This window comes from Nanorana parkeri, unplaced genomic scaffold (genome assembly GCF_000935625.1).
Source record: "Nanorana parkeri isolate BGI_ZX_2015 unplaced genomic scaffold, ASM93562v1 scaffold13, whole genome shotgun sequence".
NCBI lineage: Eukaryota > Metazoa > Chordata > Amphibia > Anura > Dicroglossidae > Nanorana > Nanorana parkeri.
The window spans coordinates 2,176,683-2,190,606 of NW_017306281.1; positions in this window are offsets into that span (position 1 = coordinate 2,176,683).

Below are 13,924 nucleotides of genomic sequence, written 5' to 3' on the forward strand. Positions count from 1 at the left end.
AGTTTAACCCTGCATCAATGCACAGACCTGGAAGAAATACACTGTGCACACCAAGATTCAAGTAAGAAAACGCATGCCTCTCATATTTAGAAAATATGTGTTTACCCTGAAATTCAGGTTTAAACAGTTGTGTGTCTGGGTAATCTCATCTCTTGTGTTTCCGGGATCCCATCTCTTAAAAACTATTGGCCTACTGGTAGTGACTGCTGAGTTATCAGCCCGCGTTTGATAGGGGACTCCATTACCTTCACCATTCCATTAGTGTCTATTTTATAAGGTGGAGAAATAGAGAACAAGGTAACAAAGACTATTGATAAAATGGCACTTTCGGCTAAATGCCGAAAGTGCCATTCTCCTGCCGATACTGCGGCGCATCCCTGCTTTCTTTCCTCCCCGCTCTGTATCCCAGCTGGGAGGAGAGAAAGTGTCACAGACGGCAGAGCAGTACGGGGGGAGAGTGCTGTGAGCGTCCGGCGTCTCTCCTCCCACACCACTCAGCCTCCTATCACAGTCCGGCAGAGCGTTGTGTGGGCGTAGACAGCCCGCGCTGTCACAGGAGGCTGAGCTCTCCTCCCTGCCCCACTCGCTAGATTGGATACATTTTAAGGATATATCACCCTCTGCAAATGGAGATAGGACTGCAAGCCTGACAGTGAATGCCCCCAGTTCATGGGTAGTTAAAGCAAACACATTGCCTTGTCCTGAACTAGAATGCCATTTTGGTACTTCTAAGCCTCATCAGCTCAGGCCTGGTGGTTCTGGCCAGCATGCCAAGTACCACACGAGTGGCCTCAGAAATATTCAACAGCCCTCCTGTTTTATTATTGAATGAAAAACAGTATAATTCTGATTTCTATAGGTATAACACTTTTCTTTGCTTCATATTTTACAAACAATCTCTTTGTTTAGGTGGCTGCTTGTACTATGTTGGTCTGAAAAATGAAGGAAAGAGAGAAGTAGTTGTGGATCCAGAAAGAAGACGTCATATCTTCCTAGAGAGCCATCTTACAGAGTCTGGGCATCACTTGGGCCAGAAGAAAACTGTGAACAGGATTCAAGTCAAATATTACTGGCTTGGTGTAGTGAAGGATGTAATAGATTGGGTAAGTATGTGTTTTAAAGTCGTAATTGGTCATATAAAGACAGTCCGTTCATCTGTCACTGTAATTTTTTTAATTTATTTATTTATTACCGGTATCTATTTAAAAGTATTGAGGTACATGCGAACAATGCAAATTCAGCTAGGATACATAAAATCACCAGATTACAATGAAAGGAGCAGTAATAACAGCACCTAAAGCGAGTCCGCACCGCTTCCTTTTTTTAAAGAGCATATAGGCTCAAGAGACATCCTCTGGAGCGGTAATGGCCAACATAAAGTATTCTCTGCACTTCCATGGCTTTTTTAACATATTTTAACAACTACTATAGAAAAACATTAGATTTAGGTTCTCCAACGAGAGAGCAAAGCTAGGAAAGAGATGGAAAGAAAAATAAGAAGAGATGGAGAATGGGTTGATCAGTGGATAGAAGGCCCACACGGGACCGGCTCAGCCCACCCACAAAGCACCCGGACCCAGCCTGCCTCCCTAATCTGCACCAACAATAGACCTGTAGTCAAAGGAAAAGGTAAATTTAATCAATAAAACCAAGTCTTCCTAAAGGCTTCTTCTCTCTGGTAGAGAGCCGCCGTTAAAGGAGAACTATGAGATGAGTGATTTCCACTCACCTCATAGTTCTAAGCCGACCTGTGACAATGAGACTGTCACAGGTCGGCTCAGTAGATCGGGAGGTGAGGGAACACATACCGGGTTCCCTCACCTCTCGATGCTGTCACGGCTCTCTGCCGTGACAGGGGGAGGGGCTGGATTTTCCCTCTCCCCGCTCCGATCTGCCAGAGCTGACTGGCGGAACGGACGGGGGAGGGGGCGGGTACAGCTGGCTCTGCCTCTAGATAGGCAGAGCCAGCTGTCACTCACGCAGCTGGGCGGATCCCGTCATCTACATCGGGATCCGCTCCAGGTGCGGCGTCTCAGTATACCGCGAGCTGTAGCTCGCGGTATACTGAGCTTAGGGTAACGGGAGGACGCTAGTTTGTGTCCTTCCCCCGTTACCCTAATGAGAACTCTGGGGAAAAACACTGACCCCATAGTTCTCCTTTAAGTCATGCAACGTACATAGCTCTTGGACCTTCTTACACCAGAGAGCAAGGGAGGGTGGAGAGGTCTGTTTCCGTTAATCAAATGTATTAAGATTTCTTATACCGACGACGCAACAAAGGGTTCAAGTAAAGAAGATACACTTTGGGACTTTCACCCAGGTCAATACCTGTCAATAGCTTTGACCTGGAGCATGCCAGACCAAAATGGTAGGAACACCCTGCATTCACAAAAAAAATGTAACATTGTATTGTGGGCCTGGGCACATGGGCTAAGCCTGCGGAAAGATTCTGTGTATGATCGCATGGATTTTATACCACCTAGATAGTATTTAAAACTGGATTCCTGAATCCTGCAGGCCATGGACAACTATGAGCAAAATAGAAAATCCCGTCCTTTTAGGCCTCAGACAGCATCAGCTCTCGCTCCCAGTGCCTGAGATAACCGTTGGCCTCCGCAGATGGTGGTTGGTTAAGCATAGCATACGAAAGAGAGAGGGTATTCAAATGTTTAACTGACCTGGGGTAATGCAGGTGCACCGCGGCACGAGGAGAAACCGGGCGTTGATCCAGCAAATACGGGTGGTTGTCAAGGCAACCGGCCGCCAGCGCCGCCCCCCTCTGTCACGAATGACAATAGCGTGGAGCGCAGAAAAGCTTCCGGCTTGCGCTCCATAACTGGACCTGCATTACCCCAAGTCAGTTAAACATTTTAATCTCTTATGGCGGGAATGTGTCCAGTGATGGCCTGGTTTTCATGGGAGGGGCCTGTTTTCATTTCACGGTTTGATGTCTATATAAAGTTGATGAATCTGTAAGTGATGTGTCATTCTGAGCCTGATGAAGGGGACCCCCTGAGGCCCCGAAAGCGCTTGCATTGAATGGCAATTTGCCATTAAATGGATTATTGATTTATTACTACGGTGTGCTGGTGACATTATTTTCTTCTTCTGTGGTATGCACGGTGCTGTCCGTGGTCACTACAAGCACCCACCCATACGGGTTCTCTCCGGTAAGGAGTGCAGCAAGACCTCTGTTTCTCAAATACTAGTGCTGTCACATGGGAGGAAGTGAGTGACATGATCCCCTTTACACATAAGTACCAAGCATTTTTCTTTTCTCCCATGCGCTGAACGAAGCAGTAGGGGAATGAAGGAAAGTAAAGGATTCACTGCTGATGGTGCCGTCATGAAAGCAACCCTGTTGGTTTGCCCTGCTTAGACTGTACAGGTTCACTTTAATACTTACATTTCTTTGAAAAATGTTGATTTCCTGTTCTCTGGGGAGATTAAATTTTGCAGATATTAACATCCCTGGAATTGTTTACATCCCTTTAAAAAAAGGCAAAGGTGGGGGGAGTTGGAGAGCTCATTTAGAAGATGAGGGCCATTATCTATACAGATTCTACCCCGTTACCACATCGAATTAGACTGTGTGTGACACGGATTCACTGCTGTGCCATTATTTCTTAAAATAGAACTATGGGGTAACCTTTTTATCCCACAGTTCTCTTAAGGGTCACGGGAGGACGTGTACTAACGTCCTCCCATGACCCAAAGCTCAGTATATAGTGAGCTATAGCTTGCTATATACCGAGAGCGCCTCAGCCAGGACGGATCCCGACACTACTGTTGAAATCCACCCAGCTGGCTGATTGACAGCGGGCTCTGCCTATCTAGAAGCAGAGCCAGCTGTGCTTGCCCCCTCATCGTCCGTTCCTCCAGTCAGCGCTGGAGGATCGAAGAGGGGAGGAGGGAAATCCCTGTGGGGAGTGGTGACTGACAGTCACCTCTCTCTCTGCAGGGAGATGATCAGAAAGTGAGCGAGCGACAGTATTTGTTTGCTCACTTCCCGAACAATAGATCCGACATGTGACAGTTTCAATATCACACGTTGGCTCTAACTATGAGGATGAGTGAAAATCACTCACCTGATAGTTCTCCTTTTAAAGGCACCCCAAAGCACCTAGGTGTTACACCGCACCACAAAGCATGGTAACTTATTAACATGCATTGTGGTGCGATGCAATAAAAAATAAAATAAAAAAAAGGGGGGTTAGGCACTTCTTTAGTGCAATTTAGATTTGGTAGGTAGCCCATTCAAAAGAATGTCACATTGCACAGGTGTGAATGGGAGCTTGGCGAATGGTGGATCCAGTTGGATACGATGAATGCCAGGTTGGAAAGTAGAATAATCCAACAGCTGAGCTGCATCCCCTGAATCTATTTAAATACAAATCATGTTTATCTAAAGAATGTAATGTTATGTTTATTTACATGCTTCTCTGTGTTTCCTGGTGCAGATCAAAGTATGTGAAACATGTCAGAATGCCGAATATCACAAGTATCGCTGTAAAAAATTAAAACCCGTAAAAGTGGACTATCCTTGGGAAGCCTTGGGAGTAACCTTGCATGGTATGAATTGCTCCTGGACTCTATGGACGTGCAAGGAAGCAACATTTCATTTTCTTTTTCCAATTTTTCGCAAGTTACAAAATAGATAATTGTTTATAACATTAAACTGCATAATAGTTTGTGTAGCAATAATGTATATTGTGTACATTTTCCTTAAGGGCCCATTCAAACTTAAGCGATCCATTGCGGTGTGTTAATGCACACATGTTAATGTGTGTTGCAGTAAAGCATCCCATTTAATATGAATGGGCTGCCAATGCAGCACAGTAGAGGAAAAATGTGTGTGATGCAGCACACCACAATGCACAGTATGTGTGTCTCTGTGTGTTGGACTTTACTGTGCAAAGCATTGGGATGCCATTCACAGTGAATGCCACTGCAACATACCGCTGGCAGAAGAGGGGGCATGGGGGGAGCAGAGAAGGAAAGGGGACAGCTGAGGAGGAAGTGGGGAATCAGAGGAGGTATGGGGGGGGAGCGGGGGAATGAAGAGTCACCACAGTCTCTCCTCCCCGCTGGTGCCGGCTGCAGTGGTCTGTGTCCCCACTGCCTCTGCCAATACAGGCGGGGGGAGCAGCGGGGATTGAAAGAGACACAAACCGCTGCAGCCAGCACCAGCGGGGAGGAGAACGGGGAACAGAATGGCGGCGGCAGATTAAACGAATTGAAAAATCAACTAAACGATTCCCATTATCGATTATATTCCTGATTCAGACCTTCTCCCCTGAAGGAACAGAAGAAGTGACCGAACATGCATTGTATTTATATTTATATATGTGCCTTATCATCATCATCACCATCATCATACATTGTTTAAAGCCACATTGGGAAGATGTGGTGAATTAGATATAAATTGTGCCCAGGGCTCTTTTTTTTAATTGAGATGAGCTCTACACTGTGGTACATGGGTAATATGTGGATGATGTGTGTTGTTGTGTACAGTACACTATGACATGTTTCTCTCTTAATCTTATAGGGCCATTTCCACCAAGCTCTCGGAAGAGTACATATGTAATAATGGTAACTGACTTTTTTACAAAATGGACAGAAGGATTTGCGGTCCCTAGAAATGATGCAGAATCTGCAGCCAAGGTGCTGTCCTCAATTTATTTCAGGTATGTAAGTAAATAGTGCTGAATGCAATATTCCACATTGTACTTTTACTACACTGTAGGCAAATTAAGTGAACCATGCAAATGGAAACCTGTGTCTTTGTAGAAACCTGGGATTCCTCATTCTCTTAAAGATCACAAAAGTTTGTTTGTCGTTCTTCTAATACCTGATGAACGCTAGCAGATCTGTAATGTTGTTTCCATAGTACAAAGTGGGACTCGTATGGCCAGCAAAAGTCATGATGACATGAGAGCCAGATGCCCAACTTCAGCGTTTTCTGCTACGGGGCTCGATTAGGGGAGGCTTTCCAGTAAATGAAGGCTCCAGGCCTAACACTGGCTGATGCTCCAGCTTCCATTAATTAAGTTCAGTTTGGGCTCAGCTTGCTGTTGTCCTCCAGCAGCAATGATCATTTCCTGAACATAATAGTATGAATAATCAATGCCAAACACTTTTTATGTTTATGGATTAACACTGTAAAATCCTTCCAACTCTACCCATGGCCGGCAAATTGAACATGGATAAGTAATAAGGCCTAGTCACTAATAAAGCCCTGAACTGTGAAAGCTGTGCTCAAAACAGGCAGGCAGAAGGGAAAAGGACGAGTTTCTAGTATTGCCTGTGGTCTCCCTGCATTTAATCTATTCCTATTACCGATTTTGTTCTGCAATGTGTGGAGGCAGCCATTTTGGTAGAGGCAGGGACTGTCAGCAGCACAGTAATGGCATCACCAAATCCCACTCCAAATTTACAGTGGCTAGTTGTCGGAGGCAGCAGTGCCTTACATCTCATACTGTTAGATATAAAGCTATAATTCTATAGGTGTATGAGTGTCTAGGCACACATACCAAGAAGGGCACTGTTATTTTTTCATGAGGAATAAATATTTCAAGGTACGGCTTAGGCACATTTCTAGATGTTCTCTATAACATAGCAAATGTTCATGTTTTAAGTCCAGGTTCATTTTAACTGTGTGGGAGATTTTTTAATTTTTTTGCTGTCATTTTGTTTGGTGAAGCAAATTGTCGTTGGTTTTAAAGGGTATGTAATTAACAGAACTATTCTGTGTGTTTTAATATGCAAAAATCTGTGCACAGTGTATTATTAAATATGTATTTTATACTTCGTTTTTACACCTGTAATATGTTTTTCCAAAGGTGTAATACTTGTTTATGGTATGCATTCTTTTCAACACAGATTTGGGGGTTTCAAAACAATTTACTGCAATCAATCGTTTGACTTCTGTGAGGAGGTATGATAAACAAGCACACACAAAGAACACACATGATATATATATATATATATGTTTACTTAGTTTTTAGTTTACTTAATGACTGGGAGGGGCGTTTTAATGTGTTTACTATGAGTTATTGTTACAAATCTTTGCTCAGTCCACAGTATAAGCAAGCCTAATATAGATTAAGAGGTTCCTGCCTTTCCTCTACCCCGAGCAGCTTACTCTAAGGTCTACTCTAAGCAGCCATTTTGTGGGTTACATCATATTTATTATAACATTCTGTTAACATTGTACTGTTGCCTTTTTTCACTAAATGTCCACAATATGGTTAATGTATGCCTAATGCCGGTGTATAAGTTCTAGTGATGCCTAAATGACTTATTATTCCTTCCTCTCATTCCAGGTCAGCAAGCTGCTGGGTCAAAGGTGGAGTATACCACAAACTCTGACTGTGGCAGTTTCTTGTGAACACTCCGGGTTAGATGACCGATCCTATGATGAGCTGACATCCTCTATAAGGAGAGCAGTAAATGATCATGCAAAGAATTGGGATAAACGCTTGGATCCCATTTTCTATAAGTTTCGGACAGCGGTTAACCCAGTAACAAAATTCACACCGTTTTTTCTGATGTTTAACAGGGACGCCCGACCTTTTAATGCAGTAAGTATCACAGACCTAACATTTTCTTTATTATGTCGTTTTATTTCTTATCCCTTGTTATTGGAACTTAGAATCCTAAATATATATTGTCAGTTGGTTTAGCTAGTAAAATAAATCGGCACTGACCCATTTGTTCATGCTTTAGGAGCCATCTATAGTTGAGCTATGAGGTATGATGTACTTTAGTAGACTAATGCAATGTGTATTCACAGGATGCTGTGGATTCACCGTTTGATATGGAAGATATCAGTGGACTTAAAATAGTGCTCCCCACGGATGAAGTCCTAGCCCAGAGCCTTTCTGCTAGACAAGAGCAAAGGGAGACAGTGAGACAAATGGTAAGTATTGCGTTTACAACAAGGTTCAAGAGTATGCAAAGACTTGCTGGTTCTGAAAAAAAATTATTAGCAGTGGGAGAGGCTTTCCTGGTGAAATGTGTCCCATTTTTACCTATGGTCTTTATCATACAGAACAGCTGTACTGAACTATTACTTTGGTGATCAAAGATAATGCTACACAATAAAACTGCTACTTGAAAGTAAACAATTAGACTTTCAGCTATGTAAATAATTAAGTACAATACACTACAAATTGTATATCTTATATTAATACATCACATATGTGTGCCTTTGGTCAGATGAACCAACACAGTATCAAAAATGTGCAAATACAGCATAAAAAATATATAAACGTAAAGAAAGTCCCCAAAAAAAGAACATTCGTGATCGTGCAAGACAATGCCTCAGATAATCCACCGCCAGTCAGAATACAACTTCTAGGTATATGGTTACCGGGACCGGGACCTAGGCTCGCATGCCACCAGAGGGGCCTCTGCGTGCCCTCTGTGGCACGCGTGCCATAGGTTCGCCACCGTTGGTCTAGGAGGTGTTATTAACCCGCCCAGAGAGAGGTGTTAAAAAAGCATTGTATGTGGCAGATAATATATTGTCTTGAAGCTAAACATATGACACGTGTCTCTGTCTATATACATTTGCAGACTCTATAAACCAAGCGATGACTCAGTCCCTAAAAAAAATGTAGATTTTCCACATATGTGGCTGTTAATAGTATGGGGACCCCTTAAAGCTGCACTCTGGGCACAAAAACTATCATTTAAATATATGAAGAATAATATATTAACTAATTAATAATGGTATATATTATTATATATTTAAATATATTCCTCATTAGCCACAAAGGATACAGATCCACATTGTGCGCACCATATGCCTTTGCTATCCCACATACTACTTTGCAGAATTGTTAGCGACTTAATTACTGTGCTGCAGTAAGAGCAGAGCTGTGAGTGGGACCCAACAGGTCCTCCTACTACAGGTTGCCTGTAGAAAACTACAGGAAGGGCCGGACACAAGACCAGTCACCCTGCAGAAGGAGAGAAAGCAGCAGTGATTGGTCTTTATCAGAGGAAGCTACTGCAGAGAGGCAAAGTTTCACACTGGATTACTGCACAGATTTGGAAGAAATACACAAACACCAAAGTCAAGTAAGAATATACATTCCTCCTTCAGTTTTGACAATATTTGTTCAGCAAGGAGTTCGTCTGCTAACATATGTGATGTACTGTATATGTTAAAAGTACTTTGCGTCAAATGAATCTTTGCATCATTTTTGTATAAAATGGAATATTCCTGCTATTTTTCTATAACAAAGGCTATTCCCTAACCTGTTCTTCATCTTTTGCATGAACCCCTTGTTTCTTTTGTAGGTTGTGGCCAACTTGGCTGCTAATGAAAGCCTGGTGAAGAAACCTGTTCAGAAGTGCCAGAGAAGCCCTGTGCCTGTGGCCGTGGTGGAAAAAGACAACTGAACTGCCACTTCTTTACAAAAAAAGGAGATACATTTTATATATTCATGTCATGTTTTTCCATCTTGTTAATTCCAGTCTCTTCTATACAGATGTACAAGTGTTTTTTACTTCTCTTTTTCATGTATGTTAAATTATTCATGGTTTTTTGAAAGAGAGATCAAGCCAATGCTTGTGCTAGTTTTTGCTTCTCTGTTAGGGAGCAATAGTGAGTCTTGTTAGGCAACATGCAGGGTCCTTTTTAGTATTAATTGGGTCCTGGGCAAGATTTTGCTGCCACAACCCTCCCGCCTCCATCACCCTTCACCCCCATTTTTGACCCAAACCCCCGTTTTCACCTAGATCACCTTCCCCCGAAAATAAACTAAAAAAATATACACATGTTCGAAACAATTTTATTGACTAGATTAAATTACATTATAAAATAACATTATAGCAATTTTATAACATTATAAATGAAACTAAGGCATATGCTTAATATATTGTTAAAGGAGAACTATGAGATGAGTGATTTCCACTCACCTCATAGTTCTAGCCGACCTGTGACAATAAGACTGTCACAGGTCGGCTCAGTAGATCGGGAGGTGAGCGAACACATACCGGGTTCGCTCACCTCTCGATCCTGTCACGGCTCTCTGCCGTGACAGGGGAGGGGCTGGATTCCCCTCTCCCCGCTCCGATCTGCCAGCGCTGACTGGCGGAACGGACGGGGGCGGGTACAGCTGGCTCTGCCTCTAGATAGGCAGAGCCAGCTGTCACTCACGCAGCTGGGCGGATCCGGACGTCCATGTTGGGATCCGCTCCAGGCTGCGGCGTCTCAGTATACCGCGAGCTGTAGCTCGCGGTATACTGAGCTTAGGGTAAAGAGAGGACGCTAGTTTGTGTCCTCCCGTTACCCTAAGGAGAACTATGGGGAAAACCCTGACCCCATAGTTCTCCTTTAATGCTATTAATATGTGTCACTAGAGAAATATCCTCCCTTTGTCTGCCAGGAGACAAATAGTGACATCTGTGGAATGCCATGTGATTTTGTCAGGGTGCAACAAGAGATGGACAGAATAGATATTAGCAAAAGCACAACTAGAGTTTTCCTCAAGAAAATGCCAGAGTTGGAGATGCACATCTGGCAGCTAAGGGTTAATCACTGCGGACAGTGTTATCTAGCTGCACATACAGACTCCCGGCAGGTATCATGACCACTTCGAATCACTGAAGTGGTCATGGTGTTTGGAGTGGCCCTTTAATTGTCCTTTATACATGTAAATGGTTCTAAGTATATATGTCAAAAAAAGTTAAAGGACACTCTGGGAACCTGTGACAAAGTGCAAATAGTTATCATCTGAAGCATTTTTTCTAGAAAATTAAAGCAATTCAAACTCTACAAACTTTCTGAGCAGCAAATATTTTGGTAATTTCAGTTAAGTCAAGACTGCGAAGACATTATTGTTGTGTAAGATGGCTTTGGGTCATCATTGTTCGCTGGAAGTTTTTATATAAGTTTCATTTTTGAAAATAAACATTCCCCTGAACAGTCTGTCATCATTATTGTGAGATAGATCTTTACAGCAATTTCTGTGTTGGGGAACGTATCCTTTACACCAGGGGTAGCCAAACTCCGGCCCTCCAGCTGTGGTGAAACTACAAATCCCATGATGCATCTCTCTCTCTCTGAGAGTCATCTCTGTGGCTTTGAGAATCTTGCAATGCCTCATGGGATTTGCAGTTTCACCACAGCTGGAGAGCCGGAGTTTGGCTACCCCAGCTTTACACCTTTATCAATGATCAAATTGTATATCAACTGCTCAAGACTGCAGTCTTCCCTTTATTTTTATTTTTTTTCTTCCAAAAAAAAAGACAGGAATCACTGAAACTGAATTGATTCAGCAACAAAATTTGCATCCAGGTCATTTTTGTAAAAATGTGACAGCTTGTGTGCAGCAACTTGAATGGCATCAGAATCCATTGAAGGAAAATGTATAGAGAATGCAAAGAGACCACAAACTGCACTGTAGGCTATGTTCCAAATAAATTAGAAGTGCGTTAATGCATGGCAAGAAGGCTTTCACATAAAAGGAATCTTTTGGTGTTAACACTGCTTCCTGACTAGCCATAATCAAGTGGCTGCTGGCGAACATTGCGGCGCCGAACCCAGCAATCTTCAACAATGCAGTCATCAAATTCTGACAGACGTTTACCAGCTTCTTCAAACAAATTACATTTATCGTGCAGGTCATTTACAAAATCTTTTAGAATTTAAATTGAGCTGCACTGACTGCAGAGATTTGCCGCTGCTGTTAAAGTGCAGCAATACAGTATTCCAAAATTCTGAAACAATTCCAGGCTCTAGGCTGCTCATTTGTTGCATTATGAGACTCTGACCTCTCTCTTTACAGTCTTCAGAATATTCATGTAAAATGTCCATAATGCCTTCATAGCCATGGACTAGTGAGTGACAGGCATCTGCACAACACTCCCAACATGTTTCACACAATTTGTTTTGGCATTGACAGCGAAAGTCCCTTCTCATCAAGTTTGTCTTTTAGTGTCTTATAACGCCGAGTAGAAGCAGTGAAGAAAACCTATAATGCTTTAACAAAATCAAAAAACTTTACAGCCTCAGTACAATCGTCTTTTTCCAATAAGATTTAAAGAGTGCAAAACAAGGTACAAAATTTGTATATTCAAATAAAGTTTTCTTGCCTGCATGCCCTTGCCAGTTCTCTACAGCAAGTCCAACACTATTAAGAAATGTTAATAGAGCATGTATTTCTTCTCCTGTATGTCCTGCTGCTGGTATAAATGTTACAAGGCGCTCCATGGGTTGGTTTTCTTCTAGGTAGCACAAAATCAGTGTGATTTGATCTATGTGTGAGTAATCTTCACATGAATCCACTGATTTAGAATAATATTCAGCCTTTTAAACACATTCTATGATAACATCCAAAACCTTTTTGTCAGTAATTTGTATCAGCTCCTCGCAAACATTTGCAGACAAATAACCTGTACATCCTTTGCTTTCATTTGAATGTGTTCTGCTAAAAATACTGCTCATACGCATCATACTCTGAAAGTAGCTCTAAAGCAAGGTAGTTACCACTATGTGGAGATCCAATAGTTTGATCATAACCTCTAAAAGCGAACCCTCACGCTGCAAGGAATGTAATCACACTGAGCAAACGCCTATTTAAGTTCTAACCATTGTTAGTCAACGCTTCTGTTTATGTCTGAATGTTATAGTCAATCCGAACTTCTATTTTTGGCTGCATCCATCACAGCATGGACATGATGGAGAGATTGTTCATGTGCAGAAACTCTCTCACTTACATGCTTCCAGGCACTGAGGCCCAAAACCAAAAATGCATTTCTTGCATGACTAAATAATTTGCACTCAAAATGGCCTATTGTTTCTAAGTAGCACAGCAACTTTTACTCAACCTTATAACCATTAGGACATTTGTGAAAAAACATATCTACTGTACAGCAACGTCCATCATTAAAGGGGGAAAAGAGAAGTCACCAGCACTCAGTGAAATAATCAAACAAGTTCCTTTTAATGGGCGTAAACGTCACACAAACACAAGAGCCAACTTTTCGAGACCGCGCAGGGTCTCTTCACCAGGGCTTAAGATGTGACAGATCTGTACTTGCACGGTGCCATCCGTGATTGTCATTGCAAGCACCATCTTATGTATAGGCCCGGACTGCTGAAAGGTGTGCGGAGGATTCCTCCATCTACCCACATCATTAAAGGGGTTCTAAACCCTCCGGTTTTTTTGCCTATATCTACTGCTAGCAAGCAGTAGATATATGCAAAACGTTTTTTGTTTTTTTAAACCCGCTTTAACAGCTGTTTAAACTTAACCCGTTTTCGCAGCGCGCTCCCGCCCCGAGAATACGAAACTGCTCGGGCGGCCGCAAAGCATCTTGAGGCGGGCGCAGTTTGGATTTTCAGCTAGGAGACGAGCTGACACGCAAGGTAAGTCTATGGACGCGTGCTGCCGCATGCAGACACCGCGGGATCGGAAGTGCCAGCAAGCACAGAGGAGTCCAATGTCAGATTTGAAACATGGATTTTCCACATCTATAAACAATCTATTTGCCTGTAGTGGTGTAACCTCTTCAGCAGCTGTCTGTTGTATATCTACATGTGTGATTACACATGGTTCTTCATCCTGCAATGTACTTTGCTCTAATAGTGGTACAGCTGTTTCAGGACTAGACCATTCTGAAGACTCGCATACAGAATCAGCTTCTGAATGCTGAGCAGATGTCTCCTGAACAGATAAAGTATCTTCTTCCTAGGATCCACATGAGGACTGCAGAGTAGTTGATGGAATGTTTTCCTTAGTCATTATTTTTCTTTTCCTCTTCTGTGCACCACTTATATGTTTCAACATAAATATATCAATACATTTCTTCTCGAGAGATAAGAATAATGCACACAATATACTGTGTGTAAGTTTGTTTATTTCAACGCAATAACTCTGCAACTCAATGGTCTCAGGACTCTGCAAGG